General features: G+C 43.2%; 2 protein-coding genes across 2 annotated transcripts in view; both read left to right on the top strand.

The window, feature by feature from the left end:
- ASPA (aspartoacylase) overlaps positions 1–21,096 on the top strand; it is a 59,413-nt gene that overhangs the window by 11,989 nt on the left and 26,328 nt on the right. The gene's annotated exons all lie outside the window — the stretch shown is intronic.
- The window catches only part of LOC137449338 (LHFPL tetraspan subfamily member 7 protein-like), a 62,011-nt gene that overhangs the window by 37,944 nt on the left and 2,971 nt on the right, over positions 1–21,096 (top strand). The window lies entirely within an intron of this gene.

Raw genomic sequence — 21,096 nt, 5'->3', positions numbered from 1 at the left:
AAGGTTGTCCCAGCCAGCAACACACAGCGATGATCTTTTGATGAAAGCTCGCGACAGCCCGTTGTGGACTGGTGAGGGACAAACATGCAGCATCTCAGCCTCTTGCAGGTACACCTGGTGCAGCACAGAGGTCAGACACTGAGCGTGTGAGACGCTTGTCTGGTTTGTTACAGCCTCCTGGGAAATTTGTTTAGGTTTGGTTAACTTGACTTTTAAATGCAGGCGTTCTGCGGAAGGCAACTTCCCTGAATGACAAGTCTGATGCGGTTAAACAAAGCCATTTCTGAGTGCAGAACTCCAAACATGATTAAAATGCAGGTTTTTCCAATGTATATTTCATCAAGGCTAACCATGAGCAATCCTTTTAAAGCATTTCCTTTGATGGCTGGCTGTTTATTTGGCTTCAGTGAATGCAGGTTTGGTGAAAGAAGGTGTCAAACAGGTCAAGAGGCGAGACGGACACTGTGCCCTGGAAACTCGAGCCTTTATTATTTGGTCTCCATGGGATTTCCTTTCCTACATGGAAAAATGTGTGGTAACGCCATAGCAACAACAAAGGAACAAACATAGCAGGACATATCTCTGCTGTTAGAGGCTTAGTAGGCTGCATTTTGTAAATGGCTGCATTTCCAGAACAGTTGTTTTGCTCAGAGTAGTATAAACAATGAGAAGCTGAACTAAAGGCACAAGAAATAAGGATGAGCAGCTTTCCATCTTCCCTTTGAGGATTTGTCTGTAAGGCAAAAGGAGCCTTATAAATATTAAGAACAAGCTGAAAAATCCTCATTTTAATTTTAAACTGATTCCTCTCATCTCACACCAAAGTTATAAAAGAGGCATCCTTAAGCCCCACGAGAAATCCCTCTCTCCCCGTGTGGGTAAGCACAGCCAACCAGCCAGTTCCCACAGACAAAATCTACTGCCTGCTTGGTAGGCAAAGGGACTTCACTTAAGGATTCAGGGGCTAAATGGTCCTCAGGGAACTGGAATGTCTATGGAGAGTCACAAAACTGGAAGAGGCTTCCCCAAGTGAGGAATTTAAGGCTGGGCAGCTCCCCAGGGTAAAGGTTCTGCTCTTGGGTGGCATAGGCCAGCTCCTGTGCAGTAAGTGCACCATAAGCTGCCCTTTTTGTTTGTTTATTTGTTTGTTTTCCTGTGGATTTTATCTCATGTTTCACAGGAACACAAGACTCATCAGCAGCACTCTTCAAGCCTTTTGCAAATGGTAGATCAACATGATTTATCAAAATCAGGTTATAATCATGACACTGAGCTGTCAGCCAGCAGCCCCAGAGGAAAGTTTTTGCAGCCCTCCTATAACCTTTAAAATCCTTGACATGAAATGTAAGGCTTCATGAGCTGCTTCCTGACCTTATTTGTAACCTTCCTTTCACAAGTCATTACTCTTCAGACAGTGAGCCCAGATAGCAGAGCCCATCAGCACCTGTCTTGGCTTAAAACTCAGTCTAGCTGTTGTATTTCAAACCAGCTCTTTATCAGAGGAGACCAAAGTCATGCCATGAAAAGATGTAAGAGAAGAGTGTGTAAGAAGGGAAAAAATATCTCTGTTTTTCAGGAAGAATACTTAACTATAACTACATTTTATAGTTGCCCAGGTTTTGCTGCAGTAAATCTCAATGACTGGATTCCAGTGCCTTCACTTACAAACCTATTCTACATACTTGCCATGGGCTCTGCAAAACAGTACCTCAAACCTCACTCTCTGCCCACTCCTCCTGCTCTGTCCAGGAATCTCAGTTGGTTGTTTGGTGTAATTTCATAATATCTACTTCATAGCTGAACTGTTCTGCTCAGATCACTTCTCAAGGGAAGGTGCTGAGAGTCAGAAATTCCCTGCCCTTATGCAGAGGGGAGAAGTGCTCTGTGTCTTCCCTAGACCAAACCTTTCAATCATTGTCTTTGAAGCCTAAATCTCAGTTTATTCAGGCTCTTGTCACAAAAGAACATGACCATTTAATTTATAACTCACCTAATATCACACTGCCTTTGGTTTCTTTGAAAGGAGTGGCCAAAGCTGGAGCAGTGTCCAGGGCCCATCAGAAAAACTAATGGCAATAGGTCCTGACATGCCTTGATAATTAATGTGAGCATAGAGATATGGGTTTTGTTCAAAAGATCCCTGCATAAAGAATAATAACTGCACCAATTATGTGAATTCTCTAACAGTTCAATACATGCTGAAATCATTTCATGAGGCATAAAAAGAAATATGGTGAGATTAACACTTAAACAGATTGGAAACAGCTGGGTTTAGAAAATGGATTGGTTAGCCAGGCAGCTTTTGCAGGGCTTTGCAGGGTTATTTCCCCCTTTGGATTAATCTGCTTGGCTACAGAATAAGTATTTTTCTGACCTGCCAGCAGAGACAATATTAATAGTTTTTAATTCTTTAGTCAGCAGAACAATAAGGAGGATGCATGCCTGGGATTGGATAGAGAGGAGTCTTTATGATCCTCCAACATCCCTTTAAATTCTCCTTCTGACACTTGCAACAAAACAGGCACTTTTTGGTATGGGAAACACATGGCATACAAAGGAGGAGGAAAAAGAAGGCTGCCACCTTTAAATGCAGAACTGCACTTAGATTTATGGGGCTGTGGCTTAGGAGTAGAATAACAGCTGATATCTTCTTATGGGTGATGGGGAAAAAGCAAATGTATTTCGTGTACTATTTTGTACTGTTATACACTGGTCTCAAAGAGATAATAGATGGACTTTTTTTTTTCATTAAAATGCCATTAACAAATGGAATGGGTGGGAGGAGCCATTGTCTTGAGGCTGGTAAATGACCTGATCACAGGTGAGTAATAATAATTGTGCCTCAGCAGTGATCAGTGCCAACTTGACAGATAGCTGAGATTTGACCAGCAATATTTGGCATCAAGCCTCATTTCTATGCATCCAGCTTTATGCCTTCTATCTTTATTACCCAGTGCATTTTCTTTTCTGAGAGCAGTCTGATTGCTACTAATCTTCAAGCCTGTAACCTTATGCTCTCTCTTTAAATGAAGTCCCCATATTGTTGATAAAGAGTCATTGTGTTCGCTTATCTCCCTCCTCTCCAGAAATGATAGCAGGAAATCTGACTTCTCAATTAACCTGTGCCAAATTAGAATCATTATGATCAAACTGGTCAATATGATTTTATTCTTTTCTTTCCTTAATCTGGACTGCTTGAAGCTCAGTGGGAATTAGGATTTGTGGATCCTGCCAGAGCCTGTGTCAGGGATTGCTGTGGTGTACATAAATGAGAAGCCATTTTCTTGTCACCCTTACAAATTGCTTCTCTTCCTTGAAATTTTCGAAGGAGGAATGAGCATGGCACTGTGTGTCAGGGAAAGCAACAGAAATGAGATTGTTCACACCACGGACAAATAATGGCTGCTTCACAGACGCAGCAAACAAAGGCGACTATGGCATAGATCTGCCTGCGAGACGGGAGCCAGGCCCTCCCCAGATTCATTAAAATCATTATCTTAAATGTCTTCTTCTAGGATGCTATGTTGGCAGGTGAGAGGGAAGACATTCAAAAGCCAACATACTCCTGTCTGCTGTGTCTTTTCCTAATTTCTTTCCATATTAAAGTATAATCTGTGGCTCACAAATGCCACAGCCCATATGGGAATCTCATCAAAGATTGAGGAAAAACTAAATGAGTAAGTAGTCAGGAAAGGCAAGATTTTCCAGCCAAGCAAGCCCAGGACACGTGTGGGCTGCTGGCTGGGAACACATCCAGCCCACCAGGCTTGACATGGCACCTATATCCTGGGCTTTCCTCTACTCAACAAGGCTGGTGAGAGGCCTTGAGCACAAGCCCTATGAGGAGAGGCTGAGGGAGCTGGGATTGTTTATCCTGGAGAAGAGGAGGCTCAGGGGAGACTTCATTGCTGTCTACAACTACCTGAAGGGGGATTGCAGCCAGGAGGGATTTGGTCTCTTCTCCCAGGCAACCAGCACCAGAACAAGGGGACACAGTCTCAAGCTGCACCACGGGAAGTTTAGGCTCAAGGTGAGGAGAAAGTTCTTCACTGAGAGAGTCATTCACCATTGGAGTGGGCTGCCCAGGGAGGTGGTGGAGTCACCGTCCCTGGAGGGGTTCAAGAGGGGATTGGATGGGGCACTTAGTGCCATGGTCCAGTCATGAGGTCTGTGGTGACAGGTTGGACTTGATGATCTTTGAGGTCTCTTCCAACCTTGGTGATACTGTGATACGCTGCTCCACGGAGGCTTCCTGATATAGGGACATCCTTCTCCTCCATGCCTGCTCTCTAAAACCTGGTGTTAGACACTGTCTCCCCTGCATGGCTTTGAGTTAAAGCAGGGCTTAACCTGGAGGAATAAGGCTTGTTCTAATTCCTTGACATTTTACATAGATAAACCAAGATGTATAATTACAGAATGTTTAATTAAAGACTGTATTTAAGATGATCAAAATGTCTCCTACATTGAAAAGCATATAAATTTCATTAAAATATGGATACTTAAGAAAAAAAGATTTAGAGGCTAAATGGAAACCCTGTCATTACCCCTTCATTTCCTTGCTGCTCTTTGAGTTTTGACGGGAAGGGTGCTGGCAGCAGATCCTACTCTGATTAATACATTTCTGTTTAAGATTCCACCTGTAATTAGCCACTGTAGGAACATAAGGAGTTGGCCAGGTTTAAATCAGCATGCCCTCAGTATCTCCTTTATTCACCAGATAGGCACTTCAGATATTTCTCTTGTTCAAACAGAGATCTGTAGCTACAATTCATGGAGGGCTATGTTTATCTGGCAAAAGAAAGTCTTTTTTTTCTCTCTCTCTCTCTCTCACACACACAGACACACAGAGGTTGGTACAAATCACTTTTTCCATCTCCCCACTACAGATTAAAGGACAAATTAAAACTAATGCCATAAAATTAAGAGGGGGAAAAATGGACACAATACAAAAGTTTAGTCTGTATTCTACACCACCACCCCAAAAAAAAAAGGCAGATGCCACCAAAATGTGATGGAAAGTAAGGAAGGAGTTGGATGTAGGTAAGTTGCAAGCAAGCAGCAAGGATAAAACTAACAGCAAAGAGAAAATAAACGAATGTCTGAAGGAAAACTTCAGAGTGAGGTGGCACAGGTGAGGGATTGTAGTCATGGTTATGTGCAGCTTTGAAAAGAACTGGGTAGCAATACAGGCTTTTGGCATTCTCTTTGAAAACTAAGACACTGCCTGGAGAATGTAACTCTTGCTTTCTGACTGTCATGGGTGAATGCTTTGTAATGTTGAGGTTTAGGTAGCTTTGCTGGTAGGAGAAAATTCTTACTAATCTTTACACTTCACAAATAGATCTCTCCATTAGGAATTTGTTTCAAGATACACACTTGCACTGAGTGCCATGTGCAAGATACACAGTAAAACTCCAACTCAGAGATGGATGCTTGTCATAAAAATATTCTTCTGCTGAAGATTCCAGCAAACCTCAACATCTGCTTTCTCTTCCATTCAATATTTATGTTTTCCTTGCTAGATTCAGTTTAAATTCACACTATTTCAGGATTATCTTGTAATGTTTGTGCAGTATTTCAAAGAACCTCCCAGTAAAAAGGCATTAAGGTAATCTATGACACTATAAATAAGAGGCTTTTTTTAAGAAAGTCCTTGAGTCATTTTGCTGTAATGACAGCAGGCCTCATTAAACAGCTGCATGCACAGCACAGGCTGGGGCCGTTTGCAATGCTAGCTGCCTGCACTTTATAACAGCCCCAAACGTGACCCCTGGGAACACAGCAGTAACTGAGAGCTGGGACTTAAATTGGATTGCAAAAGGAGCAGGAGTGTCAAAGTCGGCCTCCCCCCATGATGGGGGAGCAGTCTGGGCAATGGCTGGGGTGCTGCCTCTCTTCACCTCTGTTAATGCTTCGTTACTCAGTTCCTACTGTGCTCAGTTCCTGCTGTGCTCAGCAGGGTGACATTGTCCCGTGTACACGGCACAGCTTCGCAGCTCACCTCTTCCCAAAGGAAATCCCTTGGCTGTTTTGTCCAGAGTCTCCCAAGTGCTGTTTCTGTGCTGGTGCCTTTCATCCCGGTGTGCTTGGCAGTGTGTTTCACTTGCGCTGGTTTAGTGGAACATGTTGTGACTCCTGCAGAAAGCAGGGCCATGGCTGCATTCACTGTGTCCATGTAGTGAGCTGCTGCCTGGGTCACTGGCCATCAGGACTAGGAAGATCACATGTGCTCTGAAGGGCTCTTTCCTCCTCCTGCTTGTTGTACACACCATCAAACAAGTCAAGCTTGAGAGGATCCTATAAAGAGCTGAAAGAGCCCAGTTGAGAATTTGTTCAATTAAGCTGCTGAAAGTTCAATCCTGTATTATACAGAGACAAAAAGTATGCAAGCCAGGACATCCAGGCACACAGGGGTTTAACCAGGGCTTTGCAATTTGCCAGTGGACAATCTGAACGAGGGATTTGTCTGAGGGGTGATATCCTCAGTGGGTCACTGAACACAGGTGAACAGTTCATAAAATATTGTTCCTCCAGCCCTTCACTCTGTACAGAGTACCAAGCTTCCAGGCTCCTGAATTAAAGCTGTAAATTTGAACTGTCAAAGCCAAAAGATGTTGGACCAGGCAGCAGGTACTTTTATGACACTTCCTTATTACAAGCACTGAGATGCAATTGCTCATAGAGGGCATTAAATCAAGCTGTGGACAGAAGCTGTGACAGAAACACTCCAGGTTCCAGCCGTCCTGCAGGCGCTGGCAACATACTTGCCATTAACCTGCGTGGCTGGGGAGCTAGAAAGTGGAGATGCTTCTCTTTTGGATGGGTTTTACCATCCCAAATTTAACTGTGCACCTGTGACTCCGACCAGTTGCAATTATCTTAATGGACCATTAATGAACTATTATCTAATGAAGCCTATGGAGCCACTATTCCAATGCACTTGAAGACAGCATCTGCTGTGCTGCCTGCTTGGGCATGTGGTGCTCCAGTAAGAGCTCCAAAATGGTATCAGGCAAGTTGACAAAATTCATGATGCTAGAAGACTTTGTTTCTTACCCAATCCACAGCAGTCCAGCAGACAGCTGAGCAGTGTGGCTGACAGAAGCTTACCTGTTGGTGTTGGGTTAAAGGCATGGTGTGGACATGCCTCCCAGGACAGCAGAGGCAGACATTGTGCAGTCAGCATCCTTCACCCAGGCTGTGGGTTCCAGATCAAAGGAGTTTACTGGGGCTTTGTTGTTAATTGCTCCACTCATTCCTACTTTGTAGTCAATCAAATTTAATTCTGTCTGTGGATCCAGTAATTACATGTCCTTGGTTTTATTCAGGGCTAATAGACCACCTAAGGCTTTGTGTAAATTAGTTAATGTTTTCTCCTGCAAAGCTGGCATTTTTCCTGCATTATGGTGGCAGGTGCAAAACGTTCCCTCACACAAGCATATGGTGAGTTGCTGAAGTACAACGAATGCTTACGGGCTTCTGAAGGACAGGGTTAAAGGAGCATGTTCTTTATGATCACAGTGTTAATTTTATTGTTCTCCCATAGCCTGGAATGCCTTAAAAATCACTGCTGAGAAAGCAGATATGGGATGTGGAGGCAAGAAATTGCTTAAGACAAATGGGGATGGCAATGTTGGGCAAACAGCCTGAAAAGGAGCATGGATCATTGTCTGTCTTGCATGGAAACACAAACTCACAGAGCAAAGTTTTCAGTCCAGCTGCATAAAAATGAAGAATTCCTTAGGGAAAGATAAACTGGTGCTGTTGAATATTAATCTGCTAGTCATACTGCTGGAGAATTGTGGTTCTTTGTAGATATCTAGGGCCTAATGAGGTCAGTAGCAACATTTCTGTTGACTCAGTGCAGGCAGGATTTCATTCTAATTCTTTAAATGTTATTTCCTGTAAATAATCCTGGTTTGAGTTGAAGAACATTTTTAAATGGCACTTTATTTCTGACTGCATAACTATAATGCATTAATAAATCATTAGCCAAGCTAAATAACTACTGTCTTCTGATTATGTTTCAGCCTTCCCACTTATTTCTGGTTTTCCTCTTTCTCATGTTATGTCAAAAACAAGTCAAACCTCCACATTTCCTGGCAATTTGAGGATGCCCACAAGAGGGTAACACATACTCCCCTCTCCACCAGACAACCTCTGCTGTGTGTTCAGGCAATGGTGGAATCAAAAGCACAGCATCAATTCGGCTTTGGTTGCCTTCACTTTCTGCTGATCCCATGAAATTGAAAAAGCAAGTGGAAAAAGAAATATAATCAAAAGAGCCCATCACATTTTCTCCAACTTAAAGTACTAACTATCATGTTATGCAAAAGCCTGAGGTAAGCCACAGAGTTGGACCTCTTACATGGCAATTTCCTTGAAGAGCTGCTGGATCACATTTTTGTATGGCTTTCTCCTACATACAAGTATTTTATTGCATCTGTTTATCCCAGTGACCTGGAATTCATTTATCTGACAGAGATATTTCTGTGCCTGAGCTTCCAAGTGCACAGGGAAGAGTATGACACATCTGCTGTTAGTTTGTCCTTTCTGTGGCAGATCTGTAAATGAACACTAGAGAGCTACGTGTACAGCACAGGGGCTGCCCGTCATTACTAGCAAACACCAGGTTGCAAACTTCTAGTTGTAAACAACTGTGCCAAACCACAAAATTCATCTGACTGTCATGAGCAGGGAGGACTGCAGGCAGTGGGCATGCAGTGTTTGTCAGGCACTGAAAGCACAGGCTGGGATTTAAATCAGCTGATGAAAAATCTTGCAAATCTTCTAACTTGTTCCCAAGTCCCTCACACAGCAATCGTACTACGACCTTATGTCTTCTCCAGAGCAGACTGCCTAAGCAAGCAGCAGGGATGTCTTCATTTGGAAGCTGACTCTTGTGCATTTCCAGGCTCTGAAATGAATGTGGGGCCTCTTTATGCCCTTGTCAGCAAAACCCTACAGGAATTAGGACAGAACAAGTGCTTCTAAGTCCTGGTGCTGTGCTGAAACTTGCTCTTCTCTTAGAGGGAAAACCAGTTAAATGAATGGAAACTCTTGGCCCCTGATGGCTGCTGTGTGCGCTTGGGGTTCATCACCTGCCCTGCCTAGATGCACATCACTGCTGCCAGAAGAAATGAGTATTTCCCTGATTAATCAGTGGTCCTCAGGGAACTGCTCTTTCTGCACATATATTATGATCATTAAGCAGCCATGCTGTCCTGTGCTTGTGGCAGGATATGGAAAATGCAAAGTAAATTGTGCAAAGTATACTGTTTATTAGACACATTTCTCTGTATCTCGTTCAGTAATAGCACAATTCAGTATCCTGAGACAACAAATGATGTATTTAAGTTGATTTTTCTCTGCTGCCCCATAAATGTTATTAACTGAAACATTTAAATGCAGGAAGATGGAAATGGTGTGGGGTTATTTTCATCATCCCTCAAAGAAGCCCCTGCCTGGGGCGTTTCTCACTGCTGTGTTGTAGGGCCAGCAGTCTCAGTGGGGTGGGAGGCACTGGGCAGGCACAGCTGAGCAGGGGTGCCTGAGGCTGGACTCTCTTTACCCTCTGGAGTCAGAGAAACCCATCTGCAGGGCTGCCATTCCTCCCAATAGCATCCTCACATCCCACTGACACACATGGATCCACTAGGTCACTGCAACCTGCCAAACCAGCACAGATTCTCTGGAGGGTTTGCTGGGCTCCCTCTGCTCTCCTGGCTCAGCCAACCCAACCCACTCCTGACATCTCACATAGGACAGTTATGCTGGACAGCATCCTTGGCAGGGCCAGCATAGCTGGGATCCAGCAATGACACAGGGACAGGACAGAGGATAGTCCTTCACTGCATTTGAAAGCAGTTTTCATTTTGCAAGTGAATTACTGGTTAAATCATGTTTGACAGACTCCAGAGTAATTCTTGTGAGAGGAGTGCTTGGGTTTAGAAGACAGGCATGCCTGCAAGTTCATCTGAGCCACCAAAGTGGTTCACACAATCCAAGCAAGCATCTCACCATTGTATGATATTGGACACCTGATTAAACAGCAGATTAACATTAATAGGTCCCCTTTCCACTAGCATAGCCACCTCATTCTGGCACTGCATAAGGCTTGCCTGTCCTATTGCAAGACATGTTATGTGCTTTCAGACAGCAGGGTCTGTCTCCTACCTGCCAAGCTTCTGAAAAGGGGCCATCATGCCATAGACAACCGCATAGAGTGCATGAACTAGGTCTCTTTATAATTTCTTTCTTTCCTTTTGTCCATGTTTAGCTTGTATCCAGGGGTAAACTGTAGGAGTTACCCCCTGATGAGCCCTCCCCAGATGAGAAAAGGGATCAGGAAAAGGAGAGAAGATCCCTAGGCTGAAGTGAAAACAGATTCAATGAAACAGCAAAACTAATACCAACACAGGTATAAAGGATATAAAGTGAGCCCAGGGAGCACATGGTGGTCACAACAAACAGGAATGCAGTCCTCAGGAGCAGAATAGTGACTGAGTCCCTCCAGGGATGGCAAGAAACAGAAGGAAACCTCACCCTTCCCAATTTCCCCAATTCATGGTATGGGATACACCTGTAGTCAGCTCTGGGCAGCTGCCCTGGCTGATTCTAAATTGCTGATGGTCTGCAGCTTGTGGCTGGTCTGTATTTCTGTCCCTGCCAACCCAGAAGACCTTTCCTTCATCTTCCAGCTCTGGTTTCTATGGAAAGAAAACTCAGACCCTCAGGCTGGATTAGGACAACCAATGTGGAGGCTGTGTCCTGTGTCCTAGGCTGAGCTGAGACAGATGGAGAGAGAGGGAGCACAGGGCCGTCTGGTGGCAGAGTCTTTTGCTTTGCTCTGTCTAAACCACAGGAGCATCACCAGTTCCTGCTGCCAACACTCACTGCTCAGCCAGACAGAGCTGAGAGGCGGCTGCATGGGAAAGCAGCCATTAAATGCTGCTTGCATCTCCCCTGCAATCACAGGGCTCGAGTGGCCCTGCTGCCCCAAGCTCTGCATGGTGCTTGGAGCCAAAATGAAAGGAAATGGGAAACTGTGACTCCATTATTTCAAAGCAGATTGCACAGAAGTTAGCTGCTGCTAGAGGGAAGAGATCTGGTCCTTGCCAGCTGACCCAAGACTTGTGCTCATCTGTGACCATCTTTTGCTTTAGGAAACTGAACAGAACCAAACCCACTGACTGGGAGAAACTTCCACAAAACTCACCTTGTGGAAGTCTTTCCACTAATGCTTTCCCCACATGAATGAGAATTTGGCTGTTTGATATTTGCCCCTGCTGGGCCTATATTGATTTATTTTTTAAAGATGAAAATGTATGATGCAGTGCTCTTGAAAAATTAGATAAACAAACCAGCCTGGAGCTTGATAGAATGTGTAATTTTCAAAATGCTACCTACAGACTATGTGAAAGGAAAGAGAAATATGCAATTTTTTTATCACAAGATCTGAGCTCAGAAACCAGCTTCACTCCCCTGACCCCCTGGACTTGGAAGACACCACTTTTCTGGCACTCTCACATATTACCAAGGTCATATGCACTCCCCAGAGAAAGTCAGAATTCAGAACTGGAGTTTCAGTAGGTAAAAAAAGAGAAAAGAAGAGCTGATTTGCAAGTCTTTTTACACAGAAATGTATTCAAAGACATTTCCAGTGCACATATCCCTGGCTATGGCTGGGGTGCTTAAGTAGTTTGGTTTTCAGGAGCATTTTTATTTGAGCATTTAATCTCCTCTTAAAAAAGAAACCCCTGAAAATAAATAACATCCAGTGCCAAACAGCAGCACTATTCTTTGTATTAATAAAACAAAGGGAATAATACAGATGTCCTTGAGAGTAACTGTTTCTTACAGAGATAAGGAGGTGATTAATGGGAAATTTGTTCTTGCCAGAAGTGGCTATCAAGTATAAGTAAATAAATGGTATGGTTCCATTCTTGCAGTCTACCTACCATAAATATTATTACTCTGGTAATAGGAAGCTGTAATACTGCTGGCCATTCAAAGGTGGAGATTCTGAAAAATCCCTTACCCCTAAGGTTATTCTGTTGATGATGTCATTTACTGTGATGCCACAGGAAAAAAACAAATGGCAGGGAAACCAATTCAATTTAGTTTTAAAATAATTTCCAGCAGAGAATGTTATTTTCTGATGGTGTCACTGCCCCTTGTCAAAATTAGCCGAGTGTCCTAACCCCAAGAAATGGAATGGCCTTTATGAAGCTGGATTGTAGACCTGATAAATTACTGGAACAAATAAATATGGGTTATGTCCTTTCTGATGCATTTTAAGACATGGTGCACATCCCTCCAGCAGCTCACCTCCCTGCTAAGCACTCAGTGGGAAGCAGAACATTGCTAGGAGGCACTGACCTCCTGCAGTCCTCTCTAGCACTTGCCTGGAGTTCCTTCCACAAGATAGAGGATTTCCAATGCTGCCTTAACTGGAGCTAGAAAACCCCCTCCCCCACAAAGACATTCAGTTGTTCCCATAGTTTATTTATGGATTCTTTTATTTCACGGTCCAAATATGTTAACTAAGTTACTTTGTCAAGAAATATAAATGATGATAATTTCTTAGCTGCACCACTTGAATAATTGTACCAAAGTGTAATAAAGTTATAGGAGGGATTTATTAACCTGATGAAGTAACTCATTAAATCCTTCAAATGTGGGCCTTTTGGTAAGAGTGAGATGGGAAACGGAGCAGCTGGGCCAGCCTGATAAAAATGATCAGATATCCCAAATCACTTGCATTCAGCTAATAATTTTGGGCATTTCTATTTTACATCATTTTTCTAACCTAAGTAGCTCTGCCTCAGAACTCAGTTAGTTTTGTTTCACTGTGGCCTGAAGTTACATCTGTATGAACTGGGAGCTGAAGAACACATCAGCCAGTGATGAGTTTCTTGCTCCATGCAGCAGAGAAGGGACATGAGCCAAAACCTGCCTTTTGAAGCGCACTGGAATGGCAAACTGTTGCAGTTGACAGGGGTCACTGCAGCCATGACTTGCTCAGGTGCCTGTGAACAGTGTCCACAGTGGAAGGTGAGGATTACCTTCCTGCTGGTGGGCTGTCAGTTTGTTGGCAATAAGATGCCAAGTGAGTTTTGGCTCTTCTTTTCCAGTAGCCTTGGACTAAATTAAACTCTTGTGCGCTATCTATTTGGTGGTTCTTGACAGTAGACCTGTCTGCTGCTAATTGAGTGTGTGGCTTGACCAGTGTGACCAGCCTGGGACTGTTCTGACTATGAGTTTTAACAGGACACATTGCTGAAAGTTGCTGTGTTGGCTAAGGAACACAGAGGTCAAGGATGGCTGAAGTTAAAATGCTAGCTGTGCTGCACTATTTCATTTGCACTGACAGCAATGAACAGGAGCAACCTCTGCTCAGGAACAAAAAAGCTGGATGGTAGAAAGAGAGTGCCCTGAGTGAGGGAGGACAAATAATGTAGGAGTACAGGATGCTGGCCAAGGATCAGCCCTGGATGACCTGCTGTGTTTCCAGGCAGCTTTCAGTGAATTAGTGGTTGCTGTCCCATTTACTACCTGCAGAGCATCTGGTTTAAACCAGAACTGATTCCTTTGATAATGTTTTTAACTGTTAGGAAAGCCACTGTGTGAGTACAGGCTGAACTATTCCAGTCTGCAGCATGAAAAATCTTCCAAGTGCTCAGGCAGCATTTACTGCTGGAGGTGCTGCTGCAACACACTTCAACAGGATGTAGTGTACCATATGGCTACAGTTGTGTGGCACCTGGGCTGTAAAAAGAGGGAAGCTCGGAAACAGAGAGTAATTTCCAACATTTCTTGTGGTGTGGCTGATTTATGATGGGCTGGAATCAGCAGCATGAAATGAGGGTGGTTACAGAACTGTTTTTTATGGTCAGGTGGCAGTGTGTGTGCTTCTGCTGAGTGATGACATTCACAGGACTAGGACATCTGAGAAACAGAAAACTCTGGTTTCAACCCCCTGTCAAGGAGGTTTTATTGGGAGATATGAAAACGTGCAATTTGTGTCTTACTGGTAATTCCAGTGCCCTGGGAAAACTGAAGCTGCTCTTTGTAGCTTAAATCAATTAGTAGAAGGATGTGGGATGCCTCTTTTTTTTTTTTGGTTTAGGCACATCTTTTTCATGGTTGCATTCCAGATAAAATGCTGTTCTGTCAGGGATTCTAATCACCTTTCAGCCATTTATGTAAAATACATGTCTCTGAAAGAGGTAATGAATGCACTATCCCTGAGGCTTGAAGACTGCTGGGATGTGAAGTGCGACTGTAACGAAGTGAGACGTGGGCATTATTCTCACGCATCAGGCCTCCTGCCACCACTGACTGGGCTGCCACATCCTGCTTCTCTGTGATGTGGGAGACAAGGTATAGAATGTGCAGAGTCAAAATATATTCACTGTACAAGGCTTTACAATAAGGTCACCTCTGATGTAAGGCCAGTATTTAATGGCCACCAGCTTCATTATAAATCTGTTTTCAGGAGTGTCTGCTCTGCTTAAATTGTGAGTCTTAGGAGAGGTGAGAAGATTGATTTAAAACAGACCTGTGAGGTGAGCAGGTGGAGAAGAGAAGGGAGGAAATGTGTCATGTCGAATCATGACATTTCAGGTGATCTACACATCACTGCCTGTCTTTTGGCCCTCAGCCCCTGCTCTAAATAGCTATTTAAGAACTTGGAATTGACAGCCAGAGCAGGAGCCAAGACCTGCTGTCAGCTGGGCAGCACCTCCCCTTCCCAGGCGAGCTGGCTCCAAAGGAGAGACAATATGCTGCAAAGAAATGTGTCCCTCCCACTGCTTCCAGCTGCAGTGGACCCAGGCTGATGCTGTTCATTGCTAGGGAATGAATCAGAGGATGAGTTGAAGCTGCACTTAGCCAAAAGATCACAAGAAGAAGTATTAATTTAAATTTGCAGTCATCAGTCTCATGCCCTGCTTGTGCTGGAGAACATGCTGGTTTGGTCATGGATAGGTTAATTAAGAAGAGAGGCAAAGTGTTTGCCACCTTTCTTTCTGTGTGTAGAAATGGAGCTGAGCAGTTAACCAATGTGCTCTGCTTTGGAAATGTGCACCATATTATGTTTACCTAAAATAGAACAACTGACATATGCACTTTTTATTAGCACTTCTTAACTGTTGAATAAAATGCAACACAGAGATAAGGGAAAGAAGCACATTACAGGCACAAGACAGTCTGAACATGATGCTCTCATCTAAAAAGATCCAACACTTAAATATGTCAATATTATATTATTAGTCTGCTGCTGTGTTTGCTCTTCTGAAAGAGATGAAGTGAGCATGACTTACATCATTTCCAAAAAATTAAATAGAAAATCTATATAATTAGTGAAGCAATACAAAACAGGAAAATCCTAATGGCTTCCAAATGAGAGTGCATCTGACAGTCCCCCCTCCTTAGCTCTCTGAGGCTTGTGAAATTTTGTGTAACAGTCTGCTAGGTTGAGAAGCATTAGCTCCTGTCTCTCCCTTTTCCAGACTGCTAAATAGGCTGTACATCTTGTAACCTTGCAGATGACAAAATGCGCTCCTTCACCACAGTCCACACAGTGCTAGATCATTTCAGCCTTTTTGAGTAAATGACACGCAACTCTATAACTGCATGATTAGGCCCATAGATTACCAGATTACACCTATAAATCTTCACCATAGCTACCACTCACTTGGCAGAAATAGTGAAGTTTCATCATTTGTTCTCATGTAGAAAACATGCTGTGAAATGCAACCTCAAAGGTCATGGGGATGGCATTTCCTTTTGTGGCCCTTAATAAACTTGCAGCTAATGCAGCAATTACCAAGCCCAATTACCTCTATCATGGCTTCAGAGCATTTCTTTCCCAAAGTCTGGATAGTTAGATTCCACCCCCCTCAGTTAATAAGTGAGGCAGATTCTGCTATTTGTACAATTATCAGACAATTCTGGAGCAGGCTATCTGTGCAATAAAAGGCTGTCTGAATGAGCAAGTTGTGCCAACAGAACTTGAATGGGGTATTTAAGTGGTACTAAAAAGATGTGTGCCAAAAAGGTGCAAGGCACTCTTATTTCAGTATCAGTTTCATTTAAATTAACCTGTTCCTATGGCACCTCAGCTAAACCCTGATAAACTGAAATGGAAAACAATGTCCAGCTCTTTATGTAGATCTATTCCCCAGTAGTTTTGCACACACACACATATATATATATAAATACAAGTTACTGTATCTGATGCAGTTCCTTAGCTTGTGAGCTGCAGTCGCATACCCAGCATTTATTTAAGCATAGTTTGGAGACACTGCACAAACTAATACATTTCCTTTGTTAGCTAACAAAAGGGGCTTGGCAAGCTACACAGCTTCACTACAACCACATTTCTATTACAGCTGCTAAGTGCTAACTTGTGAGATACACCATTTATAAAGGAGCTGGTATAAATCTACTTATTTGGCAACAGTCCAGCACTGATACACACTCTTCAAATCACAACATGTTGGACTGAAATGAAGCCAATGGAATAATTCTTTACAAAGGAGAAGAGCTAAACTGTAATATGTTAGAAGTGGCTGCACCATTAGTTCAAGTTGCAGCTCTTTGTTCCACTACAAAGGAAGATGGCTGCGTCCTGATACCAAGGATATGGGCGTTAATCCCTTTTCTCTGCTCTCCCATTTTGCTTTCCATGGAGGGAATAATTGCTAGGGCTGCTTTCAAGTGTTTGAACTGTAGGTACCTGCCAAGCACCTGCCAGGAGTGCAGCAGAGTGGGATAGCAGTTAACAGTGGTCCCTGTTTGCCTTGTGCCTCCAAAGTTTTGTTTTCATAGCAGGAGGATTTTCTCTGGTTTGTTTTACCTTTGACAGCTCACTTTCCTGTTTATTTCATTTATACTGAATTGACATTTAAAATGAGCCTGCTGATTTTAGATGTATTTCAGCTCTGACAAAAATTACTCCAGGGGATTTTTCCTTTTCAGAACTAGCCAAAAGGAAATTGCTAATCTGTGAATAGCCCCAAATTCCATCTCGTTACACCCATGTGTAGCTATTACCAACAGTAGCTGTGACCTTGGATCACATTTAGCATTGCCCACTACTTGTTGAAAGAGCCATACAGGGACCTGCTTTTTGTACTTGTTTCTTCTAGCACCACCTAAATCCAAAATACCCTAAATGTAGTAGCCCTTCAGGTGTACTTCAGAAATATTTGCCTGGGAATCACAGAATCACTGAATCACAGAATGGTTTGGCTTGGAAGGGACCTTCAAAGGTCATCTAGTTCAACCACCCTGCAGTCAGTAAGGACATCCTCCATTAGATCAGGTTGATCAGAGCCTTGTTGAACCTGACTTTGAATATCTCCATGGATGAAGCCTGAACTACATCCCTGGGTAACCTATTGCAGTGTTCCACCACTCTCATGGTAAAGAACTTGTTCTTAACATCCAGTCTCTCTCTCCTCTAATTTCAAACCACAGCCCCTCATCCTATCACTACAGACCTTTGTAAACAGTCCCTCTTCTCATCCCACAGCCTGTCTTGATAATGAGGATTGTTCTGACCCAGGGGCAGGACCCTGCACTCGCTCTTGTTTGAACCTCACAAGGTTCACTTGGCCCCACCTCTCCAGCTTGTCCAGGTCCTTCTGGATGGCATCCCATCCTTCTAGCATACCAACAGCACCACGTAACTTGGTGTCATCTGCAAACTTGCTGATGGTGCACTCAATCCCACCATTTATGTCACTGATGAAAATATTAAACACTACAGGACCCAGTACAGACCCCTAAAGGACCAGGGGCAAGAGATAATGGTCTGGCTGTGCTAGTGGTTGAAAGGTTTTCTCACTGCTGCTCAGATGTTAGCTGTACTTCTACCTTTGTATCAGGGTATCTGTGGCTTGGGATCAACATTTGCTTTCTCACTTAAAATGTTGTCATTAAAATCACATAACGAAAAGCTTAAGAAGTACTAATAAAATTATTAGATGAATAAAACGTGTAAACCTGAGAGGAAATGTGTTATTCAGAGTCAACTGATTGTACATAAGAAGAACTGTCAGCTTTAAGAAGGGAGGTAATGGATTATGTGTGAGAGGAAACTTCTTGATGAGTGAAAACTGCTTTGGTAGATTAAGCTCTGTCAATAAAAATGTTCGAAGGAGAGATAAGACTGCGATAATCTGTAATAGGGTTGGAATAATACTCTTGCTGGCTTGTGATTCAGCCCTAATTCTAATGATTGTCTGGTATGTCCCAGAAGCTTGCAATTAATCTGTCATTGTCACAGGTATCAGGAATGTAATACACTCTTAAAATCAGCAAATTGAACTTCTGGGATAAACTAATCTCCTTGCAGCAGGATTTCAGGAAGATAATTGATGCACACAACGTATTTTACTACTGGTGATCACTATGACTACTAGCACCATCTAGACATATTAACAAATACAATAAAATAGCTTTTTCTGAGCTCTGTAATATTTATGGTCCACCATAAATTCCATCCATTTCAACAGCAATATGGGAGGATCCACATAAGCTTAGTCAAGCTTTCACATTTCTGCTTCACAATACAGGAAAAAAACTTTCAGCGACTGTGTTTCCTACGTTGAAAACTGCCACCAGTCTTGCCAAGAGGAGTGGAAATGGAAATAGCCATTTTTGGCGGATAGTGCTGAAGAGAGTTGTGCACTGGCGCCCTCTGCACGCGTTCAGGAGAACTGCATGGCTTTGGTGTGTCCGGTTGGAAATAAACCCGAGAATGGGGTGTGATGGGTTTAAAGAGTTCAGCTGCGCTTCAGGAGCATAACGAAACGAACGAGCCATTGCAATGTCAAAGAGGGTTAGTTTAGCAGATTTAAAAACAGCCATTTTTCCCTAAATAGAAGTGGCATCGATTCCATTTTGTAGAAAAAGTTGTGAATTGGTGGTGGTAATTCACATCTTTTTCTACAAAATGCCCTGTTGTCCCTAAAGAGAAGTGTCCTTCTTCACAACAATATCTTATTCCTGTTATGAATGACATCTTATTTCTATTACTTAAAGTTATTTTGTTTAGGAATTTGCAGATTCAGGAATCTCAATTAAAATAATAATAATAATAATAATGTAAAGCATATGCTTTAAGCCTGCACAGGGAGCAGGAGCTCAGCACAGAGCTCCTGCCTTGGCTGGCAAACACTTCAGAGGGTTTTTACCGTCTGGCTGTAGGAAACCAGTGAAGAAAGAGGATGTGGGAGGGTGAGACTGTAACTGTTTGGGAGGGCAGGAGATGAGAAAGCAGAAATCAAAAGTGACTTACAGTTGAACCAATGGACATGGACTTGCCTTTAAACTGTCTTGCAGCCAGCAGTGGCTGTGACTTACTGGTGAGACTTCAGGTGGTGAGGACCTAGCAATAACAAACACCCTGTGTCAGATAACAAACCAAACAAATGCATGTTTTTAACATGACCAAAGAGGTGAGACGAGTGAAATGATCAGCCAAGCCGTGTTAAACAAAGAGCTCCAACTAGCCATGGTACCAGCAAGTCCCCCCCTACACTCCATATGGCTGACGCTATATAGAACAGCCCCAAACGCATTGTCTAGCTTCTCATCATCTTGTATGACAGCAGGATTACACTACACATAATGGTGAGCTGCACTCACTACTGTATGCTGACACCTTTTAAAGTGATGTTTGTTGTTGGAAAGCCGTGCAGCGGCAGAAGTGTTCTATGAGGAGCCTAAATGGAGCCCCACTGTTTCTTTGTGTGCTCTCTCAGCTAACTGCATTGCTGACAGGCAGCACTATTAAGCAGTCATTAGCACCATGTCTGAAAGCTTGGCTTCTGCTGATAATAACGGGCTATTCAATATTTTGAGTCTTTGTAAGAGAGAGGGCACCTAAATGAGAATAATGAGGTCATTCTGTGACATGCCTGAGGATATGGAACCATGGGGAACTTTTTAGCCCGTTTGATATGTGAACACATTACATTCTACTGTGACAGATTATTTCTAGCCTTCAAATAAAGAAGCTTCTTCCATTAAAACACACCACACAACACCAGCACCAAGTGGTAATCAAAACACTAGCACTGTAAAGCACAGCCTTCAAAATAATCCTATGTAACCCAGCCAAACCAGATACATGGACAGATATGTGAAACAGAGAAAGGGGGAGAAATAGTGTCAGAAACCCAGCGAGTTTTAACAACTAGCACAGTTTCAAAGGATTCTGTGACAAAAAGATTGCTTCCAGTTCTGTATGGTGTTCTTTTGCTGAATGAGATGTGACACATGGACTGTTTTGCCTTTGAAAGGATGAACGAACTGAAATGTTAATTTTAGACCTGCCTCTTGCTTAGAGCAGTTGCTGTTTCTCCTAAAACTGGCTCACTTTCCTTTGCAAATGGGCCCAACATCTTACAGCAGGTTTTGCACCACAGGGCTGTTTCGAGATTCTTCACAGTACTGAGCAGCCTGGGGTTTGGTGGGGTTTGGGCTGCGCATCCTCCTCCCCCACCAAGTCCCTCCGGCAGCATGTTTTTCTGTTTCCCAGCTGTGCTAGCCCACAAAAGCTACAGCCTGCACGAGTCTACGGATTGACATGGTTTAGATTGTTGCTCAGCTGAGCGATTTTAACACTCCCAAAGTTTACCAGAGCAGTAGGAAAAGTATCCTTTTTAAATGCTCTTCTCCAAGGTTGCTTCCTATGTTTCAGTCTGCAGAGGTGGTGCATGGGGTATTTTCCTGGCCACATAAAGGTCATACCACTCTCAGGCTGTGCTACTGGCCAAAGAAAGTCTGTTGGCCCTTAGCTCTTCTTCTGTGAGAGCTCAATGACCTTGTATTTTCCTTATGTACTGTTCTTAGTGGTGTCATATGGGTGAAACTACGGGAGATCTGCATCGTACAATTTACTTCTTTATATTTAGCATCAGCTTCTGTACATTTGTTTAAAGCTGGAGCCCAAATGCACAAGCACAGCTGGTAAGAACCCAGTGCTGAGTTTTGTGAGCTCCCTCCTTCCCTGGGTCCCTAGAGCAGGTGCAGTGGGTTGAGCATCAGGATGTGGCTTGCACTGAGGAGGATATT

Source organism: Melanerpes formicivorus, unplaced genomic scaffold (genome assembly GCF_026170545.1).
Source record: "Melanerpes formicivorus ecotype bairdi unplaced genomic scaffold, bMelFor1.0.p_v2 SCAF_29, whole genome shotgun sequence".
NCBI classification, from domain to species: domain Eukaryota; kingdom Metazoa; phylum Chordata; class Aves; order Piciformes; family Picidae; genus Melanerpes; species Melanerpes formicivorus.
The sequence above is the reverse complement of the archived record's forward strand: the minus strand, read 5'-3'. Positions and strand labels throughout refer to the sequence as shown.